Below are 16,081 nucleotides of genomic sequence, written 5' to 3'. Positions count from 1 at the left end.
ATCCAATATCCACTGTGTGGGTCTTGCGGAACAGCAGTGTGGTTCCCGTGCTAGCTCCCGCAACTTATTGCAAGAAACTGCTGCAGGGTAGCTTAGCCGGGCGCTGGAAGTGGGCCAGCACCATGGCGCTTTATTAGGGATCCCAATTCGTCAGGGAACTCCCCCGACGACGCGTCGGAGTTCCCAGGACGAAAGGGAACGTCTCGGTTACGTAAGTAACCCTCGTTCCCTGAGTACAGGGAACGGAGACGTGTCGTCCCTTCGCCATGTTGCTGTACCTTCGCGGAGGACTGGACACTGTTCGGCTCCTCAGCGAAAAGCATTGCGCAATGTTTACTTCCGCATTTTATACCCGCGCTGGTGGGCGGGTCACGGAATGCAAATCTTGCATACCAATCTCCATTGGCTCGTTTTTAATTCTCTCGAAGGCAATTGGCTCCCTAGCGTGATCCCAATTCGTCAGGGAACTCCCCCGACGACACGTCTCCGTTCCCTGTACTCAGGGAATGAGGGTTACATACGTAACCGAGACGTTATTTCCCTATCAATCCTTACCGGCTCCGGGAGAGAGTATGACAGAAAGTAACATATTATATTTCTCTCTTGGATTTATACCTTTAAATAGAGACATCAAACTGTATCATTATTTACTAGCATGTCCTGTTGTTTATACTGCTATATATACTCAACATCACATATTAACCCTCTGGGGACCAAGGTGTTTTTGGGGCCCTTGGGATGTTTTGACATGCACTGACATTTGTGCTTTTTTCAGTTATTTATAAACATGTTAATGACAAAGGTGTAAATTCACTCTATATAGTACAAATGGGGCTACCATAATATGTGAGCAACATGTATGTACATGTTTGTATTTTTAAGAGAATAATGTTTATGCGTGGTTATTGAAAAAAATAAAAATGAAAGTTGCTGAAATAAGACCACAAAACACATATTAAATATGTGTCCACAAGACTTTTGACTAGTGGATGTTGTCGCTTCGAGTTCTGGCTTCAAAATGATGTGAAAATTATCCTGCCTAATCGTTCACATAAAACAAAACATTAATTTATACTTTGTATGACAGTTTTTTTGTCAGAAGAGGTTTATGCATGGGAGTGGTAATGGCCTATCAATATTAATGAGATTCAGACCAGGGGTGTGACAGACACTCCCCCAATGGCTAATGGCCCATCAAGTGAGGCAGCCTGAAAAAAGAATGAGAGGAGATTCAAAGGTTTTGTTTTTCAATCTGTTTTATTGTAATTCCTCTATGTGGAGAAACTAAATGTTCTAAATTTGCTCTAAGCAAATCAAATGTGAGTAAAATAAATAAATAATCAGTCGGCTATAAACAAAGCAATTGTGAGCGATAAATAAACAAAAGTAAAGGCAGGTATCTTACAGTAAATGCTTATGACCCGTTGATGCGGGCTCTAAGCAAATCAAATTTGAGCAAAATAAACAAAAGTAAAGGCAGATCGATATCCTCGCAGATCACGCCTGCTATGCTAGCGGGCTAAGGCTAGTAGCGGAAGTTCGGAAAGGTGGAAAGGAAAGGAAACTCAGCTGTGGTCCAAGTTCCCAGGCAGGCAGGAATCTCAGAGTCTGTGGAACCATATCAATGTCAGTTTCTGTTTTCCATGACAGAGTGGACTCCTTGTTGCTCGTCTGAATGTTTGTCTTGGCCCTCTTTGCCACATTCTTATAAAAATAATAATATTAATAAAGGTTAATAAAGGTTGATCAAAGTACTATCAGCATGTCAGGGCTATCAGGGCAATCAGCATGTTGATCAAACAAAAAAATATATAAGCTCTTTTATATTAACCCTCTGAGGTCGGCTATTGCTCCGGTGCCTTTTTTTCTTATCAGTGCAAAATAGACTCAAAATACTCTGTTGATTTTGATCTTACGTGTTAGTCTTATACATCATTCGATCCTGTTAAGTTTTCTATTTTTCTTGTGTATACTGACAATATAAACAAAGTATTGTGCTTTTAGTCAAATAAAGAAAAATAAACATGATGCTAGTTTTGCCTTCTCTCTGTCAGTGAAGTCCATTCTGAACTTACTTGTCATACAGGCACGAGTGTGTTTCCATAATGAAGCTTGAACTCTCTTCTTTTAAATGAATTAATTTATATAAAAAAAACAAATATTCTCAGTTTATGTAATCTGTATGAAAAGAGAGAGATGTCAGTCTTTATCTTTCCAGCTCATTATACCTGATTACGTGTTAATGTGGCACGCCCATGGATAGCGCGTGGTATTCAAACGCAAATGATCTAAGGCAAGCCATTCAAACATGCCAACGCCCACCAGCTAGATTATAAAACACATCATGTTTAGGAAGTATCTTACTACCGCTGTGTACACAGCGTATCCCTACGCTGTGAGGAATAATACTATCTAATAACCCTGGAGAATGTACCAGAAGTGCTGGCAGTTTCATGTCGAGTATTATTATAGAGTATTATAGTATTATTATTCCTCACAGCGTACCACAAGGCTCAGTACTAGGACCGTTGCTGTTCACTCTGTAAATGCTACCCTTAGGAGATATCATTAGGAAGCATGGCATTAGTTTTCAATGTTATGCTGATGATACTTTGCTCTATATTTCTTCACGCCCTGACAAAATTTACCAGTCCACAAAATTAACGGAATGCATAGCTGATATAAAAAACAGGATGACTAGTAATTTCCTACTACTTAATTCTGAAAAAAAAAAACAGAGATTCCTATTATTGGACAAAAAATTTCCTCATGTAATAACCTAGAATACTGTCTAACAATTGATGGCTGCTCTGTCAAGTCCTCGTCGTCAGTTAGGAACCTGGGTGTGCTCTTTGATACCAAACTTTAATTTGAAAGTCACGTGTCTAGTATCTGTAAAACGTCTCAGGTTACGACTGTAACCCTAGTTCCCTGAGAAGGGAACGAGACGATGTTCGCATTCTTTGGGAACGCCTTTGCGTGACTGAGTCTGAAGCACTACTGTCAACTGGTCCAATGGAATGAATGAAGCTTCACGGGCGGGTGACGTCATGACCAGGAAGATATAAAAGCACATCCTGTGCAAGGCTCGCGTTAGCTTATAGAGCCGAAGCAAAGTCGATCGCAGGGATTCAGGAAGTATGGCAGGGAGACGCATCGTCTCGTTCCCTTCTCAGGGAACTAGGGTTACAGTCGTAACCTGAGACGTTCCCTTTCGAGGGAACTCACGATGCGTCGATGATGTTTTGGGAACGATAATACCCAATACGCCATAATTACAAAATGACAGATGATAAAACTGTTGGCAAATTAAGTAAAAAGCACCTGGGATCCTGGGGCAGCTTCCAGGTCCAGGCTATAAAACCTCACAAATGTTAGCGGCGAGGACCAACCCGCCGCATCACAAACCTCCTGAAGGGAAACTCCTGATAAGAGGGCTTTAGAGGCCGCCATACTTCGGGTAGAGTGAGCTCTGACCACCAAAGGACATGGCTGGCCATAGGACTCATATGCAAGAGAAATAGCCTCGACTATACACTTACTGATTGTCTGTTTAGAAGCAGGAAGACCTTTTTTAGGTGAACCAAAACTGACAAACAACTGATCAGATCTCCTCCACGGGGCAGCCCTGTGGATATAAGTGTCCAGTGCTCGCACTGGACACAAGAGATTCAGTTTTTCCTGGTCCGAAGATTAAAACGGAGGAGGACAGAATGCCTGCAGTACAATATGCCTTGGAATATTGGTTGGCACCTTAGGGACGTAACTTTGCTTAGGGTATAAGAACGCCTTAACCATACCCGGTGCAAATTCCAAACAGGTGGGAGACACAGAAAGAGCCTGAAGGTCTCCGACTCTTTTTAGGGATGAAATGGCTAACAGAAAGATAGTTTTGAAAGTCAGAAATTTTTCTGAAACTAAATCTAGGGGCTCGAAGGGAGCCCCAGACAGGCCTTCCAAAACTATGGCCAGATCCCATGCCGGCACCCTAGTTCGAACTGCAGGCCTCAACCTCAAGGTGCCACGAAGGAAACGAATAATCAGGGGGTCTCGACCCAAAGATGTAATACCCACAGGGGCGTGGAAAGCCGCAATGGCCGCCACGTAAACCTTTAAGGTAGAATGACATAAACCTGACGTGAAACGAGACTGGAGAAACTTAAGTACTGTGTTGACTGAACAGTTAACTGGATCTCGCTGCTGTTGGTGACACCAAGACGTGAAAACTTTCCACTTAAGTATATATAATTTCCTCGTGGCTGGAGCTCTGGAGCTAAGAATAGTCACAACGACCTCAGTCGAGAGACCACTTTCTAAAAGTTGGGCCCCCTCAGAGGCCCAACCCATAGGTTCCAAATCTCCGGTCGGGGGTGAAATATTTTGCCCCCTGCCTGAGACAGTCTCTCCTGACAGGAATCTCGAAAGGAGGGCCGTCTAGGAGATGAATTAGGTCCTCAAACCAAAAACGACTCGGCCAGCGTGGAGCTACTAATAATAGACTTACTCCGTCCTGGCGGACTCTCTCCAGAACTCCTGGGAGCAGAGCAACAGGGGGAAATGCGTACAGACGTAGCCTCGGCCACGTCTGTACCATAGTGTCCAACCCCAAGGGGGCTGGTCGCGTGAGGGAGAACCAAAGTGGACAGTGCGTCGTATGCTGAGACGCAAACAGATCCACTTCTGCTTGGCCGTAAAATTCCCAAATGAGCTCCACCGCCTCGGGGTGGAGTCTCCATTCCCCTGGCCTCAGCCCCTGCCTCGACAGGGTGTCTGCTCCTATATACTGGTACCTATATACTGGTACCGTGGGATAAACACTACTCTTAGGGAGAGTATCTTCCCTAGGGACCACAAGAGGATCTGGTGCGCCAGTTTGCAGAGTGGACGCGAACGCAGACCCCCCTGTCGATTTAAATAAGAGACCACCGAAGTGTTGTCTGTACGGACGAGCACATGATGGCCCCTCAGGTCTGGGAGGAAATCTCTCAACGCATTGAAGACGCCCATCATCTCCAGGCAATTTATGTGCCAAGAGAGATGATGGTTCCCCCACAGACCCTGAGCTGAGCGGCCTTCCATTACCGCTCCCCAGCCAGTGAGAGAAGCGTCTGTCGAGATAGCAACTCAATGGCAAAGAGCTCCCAACACCGGACCCAGGGATAGGAACCAATGTTTCCTCCATATAATCAAGGCGCGGATGCACCGCCGCGTGATCTTGATCATACGAAGTGGGCTTCCCCTCGGGGAGAACCCTCTGATCCTGAGCCACCACTGCAAAGGTCTCATGTACAGCAGGCCAAAGGGGATCACATTGGACGCCGCTGCCATGAGGCCTAACAGTCTCTCGAACTGTTTTGCAGTGACTGGCCTAGCTTCAACTCTTTTGTGGCTGTGATGATAGCAGCTACACGAACGGGCGATAGTGTGGCCCGCATCGTGACTGAATCCCATACTACACCAAGGAAAGTGGTTCTCTGTAGTGGAGAAAGGACACTCTTCTTGGCATTGAGTCTCAACCCCAATTTCTTCATATGAGCGAGAACGACATCTCGATGCCGAACCGCTGACTGTTCTGATTCCGCCAGAATCAGCCAGTCGTCGATGTAATTCAGAATGCGTATGCCCTGCAGCCTGAGAGGGGCCAGAGCTGCATCTACGCACTTCGTGAACGTGCGGGGTGACAGAGCTAGACCGAATGGAAGCACCCGATATTGGTATTCTTTGCCCCTGAAAGAATTTCCTGAGTTGAGGGAGAATGGAGATATGGAAGTAAGCGTCCTTCAGATCTATCGTGACAAACCAGTCCTCGGATCTGATTTGAGTCACTATCTGTTTGAGTGTGAGCATCTTGAATTTCAATTTCATGACCGCACCATTCAGCAAACGAAGATCTAAAATTGGACGCAACCCCCCATCCTTTTTTGGAACACTGAAGTATCGGCTGTAAAACCCCGATTCTCTGTCGGGGGAGTACACCTGTTCTATAGCTCCCTTTGCTAAGATAGAATGAACTTCTTGCTCCATTACCAGAGACTGCTCGGGATGTACTACCGTGAGTAACACCCCATTGTAACGAGGCGGAGGAGAACCGAATTGGATTCTGTAACCTTTCTCTATTATCTGCAGGACCCAAGGAGATATATTCGACAGATTCTTCCACTCTGTTAGAAAATCTACTAAGGGTACCAGTCTCTCGAGACTGGCCTCTGGTGTTAAAGGAACAGCCACTTCGGCGCCCTGAAGTGTATTGGCAGGAAACAACCGAACTGACTGAGTCGACACTGTGCCGAACTTTCGCAGGATACCACTGCGCCCTTAAGAACCAAGGGTGGCGGGGTTGGCAGACCGGTCCCATGAGGACCCAGAAGTGGAGCGGGCACCGTATTCTGAGGTGTTCACCGCTCCCTCCCGGTTGGGGGTGTCCTCGATGGTCTGACGTACATAGCGTCAGGACCTTTTCTGAGCCGAAGCCTTCCTAGCCATAAGTACGGTCCTCAGATCCGGCTTAGACTTAGCCGACTTCGGCTGAGAATGTTGGCTCGGTCCCCAAGATTTATATGGGGGAGCACGAGACGCAACACTTATTTTTTGTTGCACACGGTGCGAGGAGCTTGGCTGGGGGTGCTCACGCCCAGCATCCCCAGGGGGATGGACTCGGCGAAGAATGGGTGCGGCGCGCGCATTCAATCATATTCAGTGCTTGAATACTGCGGCTCGGCTCGCTGACAGCGTTGGCTGGCTGTTTCATATGTGACGTCCCGATTGCTTTGAATGGGGAACGTTTTTTGAACAGGGAAAAGAGTTAATGGACTGGCAACAATCTCCATAGAACATGAACTGGCACAGAGAATCGAAATAGAGGATGCAGTTAAGACCTTTGCTGCGATGAAGGCCCGCTGTGCGCGCTTCTGAAATGTAAGTTAAGCTTCATTTGCTCTTTAGTTGTTATTTAAGATGCTGAACCTGCATATAAATGTACATGGGCATACACAGTGTCAACAGCCAGAGCGAGAAAGCAAGTGTCTTAGCAAGAAAACCCAAGCAATAAGTTAGGTTATTCACTCACAGAAAGCACTTGAGACACCAAGGGCGGCACATCCAACTTGTAACCTGGCGAAAGTGTGCTGTGAAGACCCGCCTGCCGCAAAACATATATCCTGTACAGACGTGCATTTAGACCAGGGCCCATGAAGAGGCGATAGCCCTCGTCGAGTGAGCGCTTATTCTGAGGGGGACTTCTCCCTAGACCGTGACGTTTCTTCCCGGATCCCGTCCGCTGTTTGCGATAAATATCTGGCTCTGGATGTGATGCTGCGACGAACTCAGCGAGCTGCTTAGCTGGTCATTTATATAGTGATTTTATATGTTCTCCTGTACACCCAAAGCCCTTAACAATCATATCAGGTGATCTCTCCTCAAACCACCACCAGTGTGCAGCATCCATTTGGATGGTGCGACGGCAGCCACAGTACAACAGTACCAGTCTGCTCACAGCACACCAGCTATAGGTGGAGAGGCGGGAGAGTGATAGGGCAAATTCAATGGAAGGGAATTATTCGGAGGTCATGATTGGCAAGGGCGAATGGATGGAATTTGGCCAGGAGACCGGGGTTACACCCCTACTCTTTATGAGAAGTGCCATGGGATTTTTAATGACCACAGAGAGTTATGACCTAGGTTTGACGTGTCATCCGAAAGACGGGTCGCCGGCGGCTGCAGGCGGGGGATGAAGGCTCTCGTCAGAAAAGAGGACTGGGGAATGAAGCGACAGTGGAGACGGCCCTGGGCCGAGTTGACACCATCACCCCAAGGGTGGGGGGAAGGCCCACCAGCGGCTCGCTGGCAGCAGTGGGCCTCGTCCCTGTTAGGCCCATGCAAAAGCAGGCAGAAGGAAGCCATTGGATGCGGTAAGAAATTATTTTCCTTTATTTAACCAGGAGAAAAGACTCACTGAGATTAAGATCTCTTTTGCAAGAGTTTCCTGGACAAAGGCAGCCAAGGCAAATATGGGGAGCCCTTAATGACAAATTGCTATAATATTAAAGGTTACTATTAACAACAGAGCTCAAATTATTAAATTTAGTTGCTATTTATTTTTTAGATATAATAATCACCGCTAACATAAAAAAAAAAAACATGTACTGTAAATATAAGGCAGGTTCCCTATCAGCAAGCGCTCTGTGTGTGAAATTATATCAGTCTGTGTCTCAAGTGTTTTTGTCTGTCCCTAGAAGTTGCTAGGCAAGAGTTTTTCACATTTAAAAAAACTATATAAAGAGACGATATACACATATATATATATATATATATATATATATAATGGCGAGCAAACTGCAGTTCAGAAAGTGTGTTCATCCCTGCCCACGCTATATCTGCGGTTTCTTCCGCCCGGGCTGAGGCACCATCACTTCAGCTATCCAGTTCTGAGGAACTGGACGTTGAAAATGTGGATACTGCAGAGACTGGGGACTCGCCACTTCAGTCTCCTGCTAGTGAGGAGCTTATAGAGGTGTTAACTCATGCAGTTGAAAAATTAAGCATTGAGTGGCCAGCTGACAGACAGGAGTCTAGATCTAAGAGCAAGCTGGATGAGAGATTTTTGCCATCTCGCGCTGCACCTCTACGCCGGTGTCTGCCCTTCTTTCCTGATCTCCACACCGAGGTTTCGAGATCATGGAAAAGACCGGTTTCGTCCAGAATATTCACACAACGAATATCGTTATATTCTAATATTTATGAGGCTAAATCTTATGGCTATGGGGCGATGCGTAAGGCTGAGGAAGTGTTGGCGAGCCACCTTTCTCCTGACACGGCATCGCCCTTCAAGACACCGGCGTTGCCCACCAGACCACTAAGAAACACTTCGGCTCTGGTGGGCAAAGCTTACTCGGTGGCTGGACAGGCAGCATCCTGTTTACACACCATGTCTATTCTTCAAGTTTATCAAGCTGATTTGTTGAAAGATATTAGTGAGGGGCAGGAATTGAGTGCTGATGTATTGAGAGAGTTACGTCAGGCAGCCGATCTCTCTCTCCGTGCCACCAAGGAGACGGCCAGATCAGTAGGCCGTTCTATGGCAGCCCTGGTGGCAACGGAGAGGCACTTATGGCTAAATCTTTCCAACATGAAGGAGAAATAGAAATCCTTCCTTCTGGACGCCCCGCTGTCGACCGCTGGCCTCTTGGGCGACTCGGTAAATACGGTCATCGAGAGGTTTCAAGAAGAGAAGAAGCAGGCGGCGGCGCTCCAGAAGTTCCTCCCCCTCTTTGTGCATGTCCCCGGGGCCGCTGGGCGGAAAGAGCAGCCCCGGCAGTCGAGTAGCTCCTCGCACAGGGCGCAACAGAAAAGGAGCGTCGCGTCTCGTGCTCCTCCCCAGCAAGGCTGGGCCGAGGCGCGGCGCTCTCAGTTGAGGCCTTCCAGGGGCAAAGCCGATTTGAGGACGGTTATTGTCGCCAGGAAGGCTTCGTCGAAGAAGACCTGACGCCACAAACATCAGGGTACTGAAGGTGGTCCCCACCAAGAGAGAAAGGTGTTCGCCGCAGTACACGGTGCCATTTCTCTCTCGGTGCCCTCAGGGGCCCGTTCTGCCAACCCCGCCTGCGTGCCGGGGCCTAGACGGTCCCACCGAGCACTTTCCAGAGGGACGCTCGCTCGCTCCGAGGAGCGGTGTGGAGCGGTTAGACCAGTTGTTCCCTGCCGCTGCGCCGTTACAGGGCACTGTGTCTGCCACTCAAAATATTCCAGAGGCCAGTCTCGAGAGACTGGTACCCTTAGTAGAATTTTTGGCAGATTGGAACAGCGTTCCAAATAAATCTCAGTGGGTCCTGCAGACTATCGAGCACGGGTTGCGATTCAGTTCAGATCACGCCCGCCATGCTTCAGAGGGGTTCTTCCCACAGTGGTGGACCCCGAGCAGGCTCTGGTTATGGAACAGGAGGTGAAAACTCTGCTGCTGAAGGGGGCCATAGAACGAGTTCTTCCTCCCAGCAGAGAGTTGGGTTATTACAGCCGATATTTCATCGTTCCGAAGAAGGATGGGGGGTTGCGTCCAATTTTAGATCTGCGCCTATTAAATCGCTCACTAGGGAAGCTCAAGTTCAAGATGCTGACTCTCAAGCAGATCGTGTCACAGATCAGGTCCGACGACTGGTTTGTCACGATAGATCTAAAGGACGCATATTTCCACATTTCCATCCTTCCACAACACAGGAAGTTCCTGAGGTTCGCTTTCGGGGGCGAAGCGTACCAATATCGGGTTCTTCCTTTCGGCCTAGCACTGTCTCCCCGAACTTTCATGAAATGTATGGATGCAGCCCTGGCTCGGCTGCGCCTCCAGGGCATCCGCATTTTAAACTATATAGACGATTGGTTGATTCTGGCTCAATCGGAGCATCAGGCGATTCGGCATTGAGATGTCCCTCAGTACGCTATGGTACAGGAGTGGCCGAGGTCACGCCTGTATGCATTTCCCCCGATTGCTCTGCTCCCATGAGTTATGGACAGGGTTCCCCGGGACGGGGTCAGTCTACTGTTGGTAGCCCCGTACTGGCCGGCCCGAGTTTGGTTTGCGGACCTAATATCTCTCCTCGACGGCTCTCCTCTGGAGATTCCTATCAGGAGGGACCTTCTCTCTCAGGCGAGCGGGTCGATACTTCATCCCCGCCCAGATCTATGGAGGTTGTGGGCTTGGCCTCTGAGGGGGCCCAGCTCATAGAATCTGGTCTCTCGACTGAGGTCGTGGAGACCATCCTCCACTCCAGAGCTCCGGCCACTAGGAAATGATATGCCTTGAGGTGGAAAATATTCACCTCTTGATGTGGAGAACACCAGCTGGACCCAGTTAACTACCCAGTGGGTGCAGTGCTGGAATTCCTTCAGGAGCGTTTCTCCACAGGGTTATCCCACTCCACACTGAAGGTGTATGTGGCGGTCTTATCTGCTTACCACGTCCCTTTGAGTGGAGCTTCTCTCGGGAGACACCCACTTGTAACCCATTTCCTTCGTGGCACTCTAGGGCTGAGGCCAGCAGTTCGCACGAGGGTGCCGACCTGGGACCTGGAGGTTGTTCTAGAAGGTCTCTCTCTAGCACCGTTCAAGCCCATTGAAGAAGTTTCTGAGAAATTCCTCACTCTAAAGACTGTATTTCTTCTTGCTATATCTTCATTAAAAAGAATAGGAGATATTCAAGCTCTGTCAGTCTCTCCCTCGTGCTTGGAATTTTCACCTGGCATGGTCAAGGCTTTCCTCCTTCCTAGGCTGGGGTATGTTCCCAAGGTTCCAACCAATATGGTCAGGCCTATTGTACTGCAGGCTTTCTGTCCTCCTCCATTTTTGACGTCGGACCAAGAGAAACTAAATCTGCTCTGCCCTGTTAGGGCTTTAGATGCGTATGTCCATAGAGCTGCCCTGTGGAGAAAGAGTGAACAACTGTTTGTTTGCTTAACACCCCCTAAGAAGGGCTGTCCAGTATCTAAGCAGAGGTTGAGCAAGTGGGTGGTCAAGGCCATCTCTCTTGCCTACGAGTCCGCCGGTCAGCCTTCTACTTTGGCTGTCCGGGCTCATTCAACCAGGAGTATGGCTGCCTCTAAGGCTATTTTGTCAGGAGTATCTATTCAGGATGTTTGCGATGCGGCAGGATGGTCATCACCGCATACATTCGTTAAGTTTTATCATCTTGACTTCAGCTCCACTCCAGGGGCGCAGGTGCTTTCGTCCGAATGTGCGCTCTGACTTCACACGACGGACACTTGCTTGTATGGCGCCGTTGATATTAGCGTTCCCAAAGCGTTGTCACGCAGCTCCAGTTCCCTGATAGGGAACGTCTCTGGTTACGTATGTAACCCTAGTTCCCCGAAGGGAACGAGACGCTGCATGTCGTTGCCATACTCCCGGCATGCCCGTGAGCACCTGCTTCAGTTTTATCAGAAGCTGACGCGCTTGTGTTTTGGGGTGCTTATATAGTTTCCTGGTCGATGACGTCACCCGCCTATGACGTTCTGTCTCGCCATTGGACTGATTTCATACGTGCTTCATGACGCACTCACGCAGGGGTGTTCCCAAAGCGTTCTCACGCAGCGTCTCGTTCCCTTCAGGGAACTAGGGTTACATACGTAACCAGAGACGTTTTGCATTAACTTCTAAGTCTAATTATAAAGTACATTTTCTACTCCAATTCATTTTTGAAATATAATCATTTATACAGTGGCTGTCATAACTTTTTTCATGACAATTATATTTAATCATACATTAAATAATCAAGACATTACTAACATATTGACCCTCTGGGGTCTGAGGGGTTTTCTGGGTCCTGGAGGTGTTCTGACATGCTCTGACATTTGTGCTTTTTTCAGTTATTTATAAACATGTTAATGGCAAAGGTGTAAATTCACTCTATATAGCACAAACGGGGCTACCGTAATATGTGAGCAACATGTATATACATGTTTGTATTTTTGGGAGAATATTGTTTATGCATGGTTATTGAAAAAAACTAAAACTTAAACTGTCTGAAATAAGGCCACAAAACACATACTAAATATGTGTCCACAAGACTTTTGACTGATGGGCATTGTTGCCTAGAGTTTTTGCTTCAAAATGATCTGATAATCATCCTGCCTAATCATTTACATAGAACAATACATTGATTTAAATTTTATAAGACACCTTTTGTTTGGAAAGGCAATATGCGTGGAGGCGTGTTCACACCTGAGAAGACAAAGGCCGGATAATGTGCCACATACATAATGAGCTGCATATTAATTAGCCTCTCACACAGATGTGTCACAGGGTCCCAAAGAATGCAAGGACAAAATAAATTATCTATATATACATATTTTACAATTAGAAATTGTAACCAATTACAAATAGGTAACAATTACACAACAATTACAATTTTAACAATATTTCAAGTGTATTCTTTCTCTGTAAAAAGTATACATTTTATCATACGTATTAAAAAAGGTAAGGATTCATTAGTTTGAATATTGGAACAAACACTATAATAACATCTTAGTTGATAATTCAATATACCTACTTTATTTTTGACAAAACATCATACTATGGTACATTTAAGATGAGCAGAAATTGGTGAACAAAAGCTTACCTATTTAATGTGACAGTAGTCTTTTTTTACAGTCAAAACTTTATAATCTATCCAAAACTAATCACAAAATCTTGTCTAAACATTCATATTTAGTCTGTAACATATTGTGTATGATATATTAGCATATACATGTTAATTTGCAGGTTGCTGCTTATACAGACATTTTATTTCAACATATTTCAGTCTATTTTTAATCATCTTAGTAGGCTATAGCAATATAGTTTGGATGTGTTCATGTAAAAATAACATGTTTACTAATGTAGATGCAAGATTGAATGAACGGCACAGACACGCGCTGTATAACTGTAGTAAACAAAGCGTGCGCGCCTCTGCCGTTCATTCATCATTTAGCCTACCCACAGACACGCAATTCATATTTAAACAGTCTTTTTGTGGTTTAGTCAAGTCAAGTCAAGTCATCCTCATTTATATAGCGCTTTTAACAATGTAGATTGTTTCAAAGCAGCTTTACAGAGATAAACATATAATTTAAGGTAACAGAGATTGGTTTGGTTTTATAGTGGTTCTTGAAAAATGTTTTTCCCAGCTAAAGTTAGTTTTGATTGATTCACTTCAGTCTAAATGATCATTTGTTATTAAATTAGGGGCCGCTAAGACGACACCGTTCTCTCTAAACAGACTTTAAACGTGAACCTGTGATAGACGCTGATGGTGTTCACATGCGCATTAAGAATTGATTCTATAGTTATGTGCGTTTGAATATATGTGCGCAGGTTTGTAATTACAAACGATGCCTAAAAAAACTACTTATGTTTATAGATACTATTCAATATTGCGATTAGAACATAGCACTTAAGAATAAATGACTTACTACATCAGTTCCGGATCCGTTGCTCCTCGAAATGAAACTACCAGCACTTCTGGTACATTTTCCAGGGTTATTAGATAGTAATATTCCTCACAGGGTAGTGATACGCTGTGTTCACAGCGGTAGTAAGAAACTTACTAAACATGATGTGTTTTATAATCCAGCTGGTGGGCGTTGGCATGTTTGCATGGCTTGCCTTAGATCATTTGCGTTTGAATACTGCACACTCTCCGTGGGCGTGGCACATTAATGCGTAATGAGGTATAATGAGCTGGAAAGAAAAATACTGACATCTCTCTCTTTTCATACAGATTACATAAACTGAGAATATTTGTTTTTTTATATAAATTAATTCATTTAAAAGAAGAGAGTTCAAGCTTCATTATGGAAAAACACTCATTCCTGTATGACAAGTATTCGCGGAATTACAGTTAATTTTCGGACGTGTTTCAGAATGGACTTGACTGACAGAGAGAAGGCAAAACTAGCATCATGTTTATTTTTCTTTATTTGACTAAAACCACAATACTTTGTTTATATTGTGAGTATACACAAAAAAATGGACACTTAACAGGATCGAATATAACACAAATATGTAAAATCAAAATCAACAGAGTATTTTGAGTCTCTTTTGCACTGATAAGAAAAAAAGCGAGACTATCGCGCCGGCGCGATAGCCGACCTCAGAGAGTTAAGTAAATATAATGAATAGGCTAATATAGTGCACATTCGAAATGCTTTGAATGCGAACTAACCTGCTGTCGACACTAAATGCCTGAGGTAAATGTAATGCTACGTGAGATTATTCGCAAGCTGTTTTTTTTATATCCTTCTGCAGTTGAAATACTGTTTGAGAGATGTAAACAAAATCCACTAGATGAGAAACCTGCAACCTTTAGCCAAAAAAGTAACACCTTATCATTTAGGTCAGGGGTCTTTTGCAACTCATGGCCCACCAATGACTATCTTGGCGAAAGCCGAGTACAAATCAGCATGAAGTTTTAACATCTACTCTCGTGTAATGGAAATCATGAAGATCTGCATACGTCCAGTGACTGCGGTGAATAGTGCTGCTGGCAACAAGGGAAAGACCTTGTGACAGCCTGGAGAGACAGCTGACAGGAGGAAAGAGACCCCAATGGGGCTGGTAAGGGTTAGCTACCCTTGTCGGCAGTATCCAGCTCTGTGTTTACAGGATGCTGGAGACACCCGCCCAAGGCTTCTGAAAAATTAAAGAGGAAAATACCCCTAGGGTCTGCGAGAGCAGGGGTGGAAGATGACTCAATGGTGGACAACATGGTTAACGACTTTGGAATGGAAACGGATATGAGTATGGAGAGTACTTCACAAAAGACTAGTTCAGGTTCAGCAGTTAGCAAAGCCATTGAACTCCAAGCTTGTGTCTGTGGCTGGAGCAAGGCGACAACGGTCAGGGGTTTGAAGATTCATCAAGGGAAAATGAAATGCTTGAGGGAGAAGGGACAAGGGCCTCGCATTGATCAGTACTTCTTACGGAGTCAGTCAAGTCATTCGAATGAAATCCAGCGACAGGAAGCAAACCACAGTTCGCAGGATATCAGCACCCCTGTCATAGAGGAGAGGAGGGTTTGCACAGTTAGTGATGAACACATTGATTCTTGTGAACCCGGTCAGACTAACCAGCATAAGAGAGAAAAGAACCTCAACGGGCATAGGCCTGGAGTTAGATGGCCAAGAGCTTGTGAGAAAACTGCATGGGACAAGGTAAACACAGATCTATGCTTTGCATTGGAAAGATTAACTGGTACAGTTGAAAAGAAGCTGGATACATTTTGGGACATCATTTACGCATATGGAAGTGAGAGGTTTGGTGTGAAAAAAAGGAAGGAAAAAGTACAAACTACTCCTGGATTGTCTAGACGGCAGCAGAAAATTGAAGGGTTAGTTAGAGAAAGGAGACAGCTGAGGAAGCAATGGAAAAGAGCGGAACAAAGTCAGAAGGAGGGACTCAATCTCTTACAAAGGGCCATAAAAGATAAGCTTGCAACATTACGCAGAGCTGAGCGCCTACGGAAACGCTACAAAAAGAAGGAGAGTGCGAGGGCTAATTTCTATAAAGATCAATTCAAATTTGTAAAGAAGTTATTCACCAGTGAGAAGAATGGCACTTT

This window comes from Siphateles boraxobius, unplaced genomic scaffold (genome assembly GCF_051911475.1).
Source record: "Siphateles boraxobius isolate OS27281-9 unplaced genomic scaffold, OSU_SipBor_1 30, whole genome shotgun sequence".
Lineage (NCBI taxonomy): Eukaryota > Metazoa > Chordata > Actinopteri > Cypriniformes > Leuciscidae > Siphateles > Siphateles boraxobius.
The sequence above is the reverse complement of the archived record's forward strand: the minus strand, read 5'-3'. Positions refer to the sequence as shown.